Below are 8885 nucleotides of genomic sequence, written 5' to 3'. Positions count from 1 at the left end.
GTTTTTTTTTTTTTTTTTCTTAAAGAGGGAGAACTCTCCAGTTGTGTAAGCTTCAGGCCCGCATGAAACCTAGACCTTTCCCGCACCCTAAGCCCACCTGCCTCCCTCCTAGGCTCATCCTACGGATTAACCTGAATCCTGTGTACACACACAGACCCTGATAAATCATGCTTGACAAGTAATAGATGTTCCATAAATGTCAGCTGTCATCATAACCGTGACCCCTTCCGTCCTCATTATGTTCATCAGAGCAGTCATGGGGGCAACGAGACAGACTGGTTGCAATGGACTTGGGAAGAACAGGGAAATGTGGGACCGCACGCAGGGTAGCAGGAGGACAGCTGGAGAACTGGGCCCAGGGCTGGGGCAGGAACCAGGGAGGGCACCGGGCAGTGCGGGGCGCCTCCCTCCCACCGCTGCAGCTAAGGGTTCAACTGCATCATTGCCCTTTTATGAGTTTACTCTTCCCCCTCTGAAGAGGAGTGTTCCCATCTTTGCAGATAAGACAAATAGGTCTGCCTTAAATATTTCTATTACTTAAAAGCGCATAAATCTATTGGTTTAAAACTGTCAGCACGATGGGAAAAGTCTGAGATGGAGCCACGCTTATCACCAGGCCAGGAATTTGCCCAAAGTGGGGGCAGGATGCTGAGCCCAGGAGGCTGGCAGTGCCCAGAAATGAGCTGCAGCCTCAGCTCCACTCCTGGCCCCCACGGAATAGTTTATGATCCAGCCCTAATAGCCAGACGGCATCGAGGCAGGGGTCAGGCCCATGCAAGCTGCCAGTGCCGGTACCAATCAATGTCCCTTTGTCTGGCATAAGATGGCATCAGGGACCGAGTTCCCACCCCCGCAAAAACAAAACAGAACAGAGTGGCTCTGTGCTTGGGAAAGCTTGGGGAAAAAGTACGTTCTACGGGGTGCTAGGAAAAGCCACCGACAGGAAGTAAGGGTTTGGGCTCTCCAATGACGTACTATACCTTACTACCTCTCCGGGAGGTGAGCGCCCTGACTCATGCTGCCTGCCACTTTCTGTGGTGTGAATTTCCCACCATGGTGACGAAGGGCACCCCCTTAATACGATCTCCCCTGCGCAGACACAATGGGTATCGACAACCTCAAGACTGTGGGAAGTGATGAATTTTGAGTATTTCCTACTTTTGCACTTATTGTAATAGAATTGATTTTAAACTGATAACATTTAATTTTGAATAATGGTTGTGTTTAACCCTTATTCACAGGAAGTCTTTAGGTCACTGGGGATGTGGCCTTGGGAGGACGCTGAGACCCCAGGCACTCCCTTCCTCTCTCTTATTCATTCATATTCTCTCTCTCTCTCTGTCCCTCCCAGTCTGTCTCCCTCCTAGGGGGAGCAATTTCCTCTGCCTGATGGTCCTACTTTGCCACAGGGCTAAGCCACCAGGGACTGAAACCTAGGAAACCAGGGCCCAAAATAAATTTCTCCTCCTTTTGAGTTGTTTATTTCAGCCTGGGGTGTAGCTCGGTGGTAGAGCAATTGCCTAGCCAGGCAAAGCCCTGCATTCCATCCCTAACATGGAAAGCTAAGTTTTTTCTCTCGGGTGTTTTGTCCTAGCAACAGAAAGCTGACTCACGTGCTGTGCGACTTCTCCAATAGCGCGCAGCCTCCGTGCTGGGATTCGAGCAGGGGCCATGTGGCTTCCTTAGCTCTTCCCCTAAGCACGGCCTCTTGATTCTGCTGCATCTCTGCCTGTGAAGTGGATGCTGTCCTCATGTCCCTGGTCGTCGTGAGGATGTAAAGATGACAGGAGTGGACGTAAGGGACCAGGGGCGTGACTCTGGGCTGAGTGGAAGCCACCTGGGTCCTCGGATGCTGAGTTGAGCCTGGCCGCAGGGGGTCAGCTGGCTGGGAAGCGCCCCAAGGAGTCATCGGCTGTCAGGCTATTATTATCCAGGCTTCAGGCTCCTGACCTCTTATCTACAGTCACTCTGTGAAAATATGCTCTCTCCCCGCCGAGACGCTCAGGGCCCAGCGCTGGTGGACTCGGAAAATAAAGCCAAAGTTGGGAACTTTAGATATCCTCAAATCCTGCTCTCCGGTCTAGGAAGGGCCGGAGTGGATGCTCGCTGCCTGGCTTGTGGGAAGAGCAAGGCTGCGTCGCAGAAGACCCGAGGATGCCCTCTGGGCCCTGGCGACCCTGGGCTGGAAATTCTCCGCCTCCCCCTGCCCTTCTGCACAGCGTCCCTGCTCCTTTGCTCCCTGTCTTCTTGCTGGGTTTTGCAGAGACCAAGAGAGGAAGGAAGGAGGGAGGGAGGGAAGAGAGGGGCCCTGGCGTTCATACCCCGGGCTTCTGTGCTGGCCCTGCCGGGTGAGCCGGGCGGCAGCTTGGCCCCCTAGGACTCTCGGAAGCCCTCCTTCTGACCGTGTCCTGGAAGCATCTGTGCTGCTCAGTCTCTGCGGGTCTGCGGGTGGCAGTGCTTCCCGCTGCCCTGCCGTCCTTCTGGTACACACTGTCTCATTTCTGCTCCCGTAGCCCAGCCCCAGTCCTTTCTAAGTGACTCCTTCGTTCGACTCTGCCCGCTTTGAGCACACAGAGCCTCAGCTTACCCACCCAGGAAATGGGTCCCCTCCTTCCCAGTCTGCCTCCCAGAGTTCGCCTCGAGGGGGGGCACCGCAAAGCCTAGGTGGGAAACCCTGGGCAAAACAGCAGTTCAAAGTGCCACCCAGGAGCAGGGCATTAGTGTTATTAATAAGAGCCAGATAGGACTCCTCACTCCACCTCTGCCCCTCCGCGGCGTCCCCTTCCCCTCCGTGTCGCTCTGTCTTAAAGGCTCCTCCCCGTTGACGGTCCCACTGAAGCCATCTTCCCTGCCCCCGCCACCCTGCCCTGGCTCATCTGTGGGGGAACGAAGTGCCCGGCTAATATAAGCGTGTTTACATTAAAATATAAGGACAATTACACCAGCCGATCTAATAGTCAGCTCTGTATATGTTACTGAGTACTTAGGGCTCTCTTTTGCAAAGCCATTATACCCATGTGATCCCCCTCAAAGCCTTTCTTGAGGGTTTTGTTTTGACAGGAGGGCATTAAGGGGTTGAAATTGATAGCATAAGCACACCACTTACACACTTTGATCAAATCGGTCCATAATTCTCCCGAAGAAAGTCTTGTATATATTAGGAAGGAAATTAATTTTATTGCCGCTGTGGCTTTGCTGGTTAATGGCCCAGCAAGCCGGCCAGCCCGAGCGGGCCAGCCGTGGGAGGCGGACTTGCTGTGCCCTCCCGGCTCACAGTCCTTGGTCACAAGGCCAGGCCGATGGGCACCGGGCAGCGGGGCCCCAGATCATGCACTGGGGTTCAGGTGACTGTAAACTGCTCCCCTTGACTGGGCCTCTCCCTGGGGTTGTCACAGCCGAAAGGCACAGGGCTGGTGGGTCTGTGTTGCGGCCCTGGCCCGAGCCCACAGCACATGTCACAAGCAGCAGCTTGGGGGAGAAATCAAATGCTACTTCTCAGAGGGCCCAGAAGCGACTTTCAATAGTGGGGAGTGGAGAAGCAGCCACGACATGCTTGGCCTCCCGGGGTCCTCCTGGTCCCCATGTGCTGAGCGCAAGTCTGGAGGTTTAGATGACAATCTTTTGCACATCGCGTTCCCACAGGCCGGGCAGCCGCTTCCTCTGGCTGCTTCAAATGAAGAAATTCTGAGCTGTTCCCATCTCCAAGGCACAGGGGTGCTTCAAAGAGTATTTGGGATGTGCTGGGTTTTTCCTTGCTCGTTGATTTGAGAACTTGGCTTCCTCACAAGAGATAACGCCTCCTCATACTTTTAAACAAAGAATTCAAGTAGATTAAAAAAAAACTTATGAAAATCTCTTGGCACCACCCTTGGGGGTGGAGACTGGGTGACGGGGTCAGTGGGTGCCAACACAGGTGCTGGGCATTGCTGAGGGTGGCAGGGGCACAGGACTGCTTCACACTGATCTGTTTACTTCGTGTACGTTGGGAAACTTTCATAATAAGGATGGAGAGAAATCTCAAGGCAGGGCTCATGACCGCATTTCTGTTCTCTTGCGCTCCGGGACATTCATGGGTTGGGAGGGAGAAGGGCAGAGCACAAGCCTCACTGCAGGAACTAAGCACAACCCCAAAGCACAGATCATGCAGGAAATGCCACTCCTGGCAAGTGGTTTGGCTTTTTGTGGTTTTGTTTCCTGGTGTACACAAGGAATGGGAGTTTTTAGGGTCTGGAGGGTCAAGGAAGGGTTTCTGTAATCAAGTCACCATGTTCCAACTCCAGATCTGTCACTGTGGGACCAAAGGCGAGAGACTTGGCCTTCAGCATCAGTTCTTCGTGGGTGAAACAGGGCTAATAATGACTGAGTAGCACATCATAGCAGTGTGGGTAAAGCCCCGGCACAATCTGGGTACTGGTGCATACTTGCTGCGGTCGGCCTAGGTCAGCCTGTGCCCCCTTTTAGGAAGAACCCTGCTGCGATTCTCCCCTGGGCACTGCCTTGACACCCTGCTGGCCACCCAGGTGGGTGAGGGCCTTTGACTCCACCCCCTGCTACATAAACGGGAATGTGACTCAGGATGACTGATCAGAGCCCTTCCTCTGCCTTGGGGATTCCTGACCCCCATGTGACCATGTTACAATGGGAGAGACACACCATAGGACTTTCCCGGGATCCCCGATAGAGAAGTTTGCTCTCTCACTGTGCCCAGACTTGCCAGCAGCTGCTACTTTGGGAAAGCCAAGACTGAAGGAGCCTAAACACAGAGGAGAGAAAAGGATGGCCAGTGGTGAGAGAGTAAGAAAGACAACCAGTCCCTGGATCAAACCATTCCTAACTCCATTGCACTTAGCCAGTCAGTTACTTTCTGGGCTTAACCTGGACTTAGATTTCCTGTCCCTTGCAATGGAGAAGCCTACTGGGTACCAGTACTATTACTATTCATGTCATCATCACTTGTTAGTTACGGTAGCCTGGTTTCAATGTCCATTATATAAAATTTCCTTCTGAGATGGCACCTTTGTTAGTTTTCAGTCGCTATTCAGTTTCTCAGGTAATCAACTTACAGAGTAAAGGTTTATTCTGGCTCATACTTATGGAGGTTTCGGTCGATGACTGGTTGGGCCCATCGATTTGGGCCTGTGTTGAGGCAACATATCATGTTGGAAGCACGTGGTAGAGGCCACTTTAGAGTCAGGAAGTGAAATAGAGAAGAAGGAAGTGATGGAATCCCATAATTCCCTTCAAATTCCCATAAGTCTCTTCAGTGACCAAAACACGTCCCACTAAGCCCACCTCTTAAAGGTTCCACCATCTGCCAATAATGCTGGAGTCCAGGCCTTTTTCACAGGGACCTTTGGGAGACTGTTAAGATCCAAATTATAGCAGTGCCCTTTGAGATCTGTTCTTACCTACCCAGCTTTGTCGCTGGTATCGTTTTTGCTGTTTCCTGTTGTCAGTATCATGGCTGCACTATAAACGTGACTGAGGACTCAGATTCACACAGCTGAGGAGAGCGGAGACATTATTCTGCCAGGGAAATCCCCACCGTGCCCGGCCCCATGGCAGGACCCCAAGTGTATGACCTAGAGATGCATCCCTCACACCCCCAACATATTTTGCAGTAGGTACAAAGACTAGTGGTGACTTGTGGAGTGCAGGCTGGGATTCCCCGGAAGCACCTTCATCGTATGTTGGGGACCTGGGCTGGGCTGTCTGGAATCTGAGGCTGAGCTGAGACTGTCAGGAGAAACACTCGGCTATGGTCTCTCCAAGTGGTTTGGCTTTTTCCTGGCACGGCAACTGGGAAAGGGAAACTTTTCGAGAAGGTGCCTTGAAAGACAAGAGCATGAGCCTCTTCATGGTCTTCTCTGACCCAGCCTCAGGAACCGTGCTGTGTCATGTCCGGTCACCAAGGCCAGGATAGTTTTAAGGGAAGAAGGACCGTCGGGGAGCAGGGTAAACAAGAGCTAGCCCCATAGGAAAAATCCTGTGACCCTGGTGCACAGACAGTCCCTCCACGCGGGGCAGACGTGGTGCCCAATGTTGATGAGAATTGTTCATGTGCACACCCGTGCAGCGGGTTAGATTCACGTCTCATTTCACTCTCAGCACTGTGCTATGAGGCAGCCGCCACTTTCATCTCCTGTAACAATGGAGAGAACTAAGTCTCAGATAGGGTAAGCGACTTGCCTGAGGTCACCCTGATAGTAAGAGGAGGAGCTGAACTTTGGACCCAGGCCTGGCCACGCTCTTAATAACACAGCTTGCCCAAGACTTCCTCTTCTGCCCTGTCCCCCTCACTGCCTGTCTTGAGAATTTCTTCTATCTTTCAAGAAGCATCTGCCTCTATTTTTGCCTGATTCCATCAAGATGTGCAGAAGTTAAGAGCATCATCTCCTTTTCCTAGGTAAAGCAGGGAAAAACACCAATTGTACAGGCAGAAAAAACAAGGTCCGTGATGTGACTAGATAAGGTCACACTCAAGGTCACTGGCTCAGAGTACCTCTCACTTTGGTGATTGAGCATCACCCTCGAGCAGTCCCCAGACTGGCCGGGCCTCCCTGTGAGGCACGAGAGGGTCTCCTGGCCCTGTGTGCCTGGCCGTGACTGGCCCTTCTCTTCTATCTGTGGTCCCCGTCGAGGACCCGCTGTTTGCTCCCGTGGTTGTCAGGCCCATAATTGATGGAATTCCTCAGTCTCCGTTCCTCTCGTCTTTACCCAACCTCCCTTTCCTCCACCCAGCTCCAGCTTGAGCCTCAGAGCTATCTCACCCCCTCCCGGGTGGGGGTGTGGGGGATCCAGAGCACGTCCAGCCCCGAGAACTGTTTATACTAGAGATTAGCATTTATCTCTATACCTCCAACCTCTGTCCCCACGCTCCGCGCTGCTGTCTGCATCAAGGACGGAGGCACGGCCCCAAGAGATGAGAACCAGCCAGGCTGGGGCCACCTCCCTGCCTTCTGGGTCCCCACACCCGCCTTCCCACCATACTTGGGGTGGGGGCTCCTATGCCGTTCTCTCCAGTCGCTGAAAATCCTGAGGCATCTGGGCAAAGCACTTCATAAAAACCAAAATTTGCACGCTGTTTTTGAAGGGGATGCTTGCCTATGGCCGTTTGAGCCACGTGATTCTTTTGACCCCAAAATGATCGTTCTAGAAATCATTCTACAGAGACACCTCACATGTGTGTGAAAAGGTACAAGCATATTCTGTGCAACATTTCTGTATTAGGAAAAAATTAGGAAAAACTATACACCTTCCTTCCTAGAGAATGGCCTACATCAACCCTGCCGTGTACAGACTTTAGATTAGTGGGCGGCCACTCAAAAGCATGGGGTCAACCCAGAAATGCCAATCTGGGAAGCTGTCAGATGACAGAGGGTTTTTTCCCAGGGTCTAAGGAGGGAACTGATAGATATTTAAGCTGGATCGTTTGAGTATTTAAATGAAGGGACTATTTATGAAGGTGTAGGCAGAGCTTACAAAATATCCAACGAGGGACAGTACCAGACCTCAGGATAAGTGGCACAGGGGAGCCCTAGCCATACTAGGCCTGAGGAAGTAGCAGAGCTGGGCACCACACTGGACAAACTGAGGGGCAAAGAAACCCTGGGCACTGGTCAGAGTGGAGAAAGGTGAAGAATATGTGTGGATGAGGGGGGTTGATCCAGCACACAAAGTTAAATGCAGGAAAATTTAAAACCCATATGGATAGCGTAGAAAAGCCCTCAAAACTGTATCTGCTTACACACACACGCACAGTGTAGAGATGATTTGTGGACAAATAACAATTTGTTAATGGTGATCACTTTGGGCAAAAGTGAAGGGAAATCTCCTTGCTTCTCCGTGACCATTTTCCCCTTATTATTTTAATTTTTCAGGAAGAAAGTGTACGCCTGCGTCGCCCGAGCAAGTATTAGGACTTGAACTCTGCATTTCCTTGGTTCTTTCAGTCTCCCTGAGCTCCAGGATCTTTCAGTCAAGGCGAAAGTTGTCACAGGAACCTTCAAGGGGATTAGAGGAAGACTTGAAGAAGAAGCCGCTGGCTGGGCGAGCGAGGAGCCCGGGAAGTCCTTGAGGGAACTGATACGTTTGTCCCCACTGCAACAGCACACAGCCATAAGTATGTACACATTTTATATTCTTCTGTACCAGTTTTAAAATACGTTCAAATTAAACTTGTAAAAAGTACTCTGAATGATAGCAAATATCACCATGTTTGTAATCATTTTAATAGAAATTCCCAGAGAGTTTAATCACTCGGGGTATTTGCCATAATATCTGATCAATGATGTTTTACAAGTTGAAAGATACCCCCTTTACTCTAATTTTACAGATGTTAAAAAAAACAAAACAAAAACAAAAACAAAAAAAAACCAGTAAGCGTTGAATATGAAGTGTTTCCTGAAACATATACAAAGTCACACTTCAGTTCCAAAAGGCACGGCCCACTTGGGAGGTGGACTTGGACAGTTGGGTTCAGTCTTTTCACCTGGTGATTGGCAGTGATATCAGTATTTTCACGACAATGCTTCTAAAGCAAACTTCAGCATGGTACCTGGCACGTAGACTTCCCATCATGCCTTGTGACTTCCACTTGTCGGCCCCAGGGAATTCCAGGACTCTGGAAGGCCGCAGTCATGCACTTGGCTTTACCGAAGGCCTGGTGTCCAGGACAAGTTGCTAACACAGCACGGCTGCTTCTCTTTCTACAGAGACCTCCTGCGTTCCCAGCTCTCCTATCCCTGGGGTAGGCAAAGGCCAGCAGGGAGAGCCTGACCGTGTGGGGTGCCCCAATGGGACCCCCGCCCTCAGCCCTCTGATAGGACCCAGCTGTCCAGGAGAGCAGAAGTCATGTTAGATAAGTCGGTCAAACCAAGGCTGCA

At 51.4% G+C, this 8885-nt stretch overlaps 1 long non-coding RNA gene across 1 annotated transcript in view; it reads left to right on the top strand.

The window, feature by feature from the left end:
- LOC104848248 overlaps positions 1-8113 on the top strand; it is a 22500-nt gene extending 14387 nt beyond the window's left edge. Inside the window, exon 6 of the long non-coding RNA XR_002024706.2 lies at positions 7881-8113. This is a non-coding gene — a long non-coding RNA (uncharacterized LOC104848248). The remainder of the gene's footprint in view (positions 1-7880) is intronic.
- The last annotated feature ends 772 nt before the right edge of the window (positions 8114-8885 follow it).

This window comes from Fukomys damarensis, unplaced genomic scaffold, assembly GCF_012274545.1.
Source record: "Fukomys damarensis isolate Sample0158 unplaced genomic scaffold, DMR_v1.0_HiC HiC_scaffold_12, whole genome shotgun sequence".
Lineage (NCBI taxonomy): Eukaryota > Metazoa > Chordata > Mammalia > Rodentia > Bathyergidae > Fukomys > Fukomys damarensis.
The sequence above is the reverse complement of the archived record's forward strand: the minus strand, read 5'-3'. Positions and strand labels throughout refer to the sequence as shown.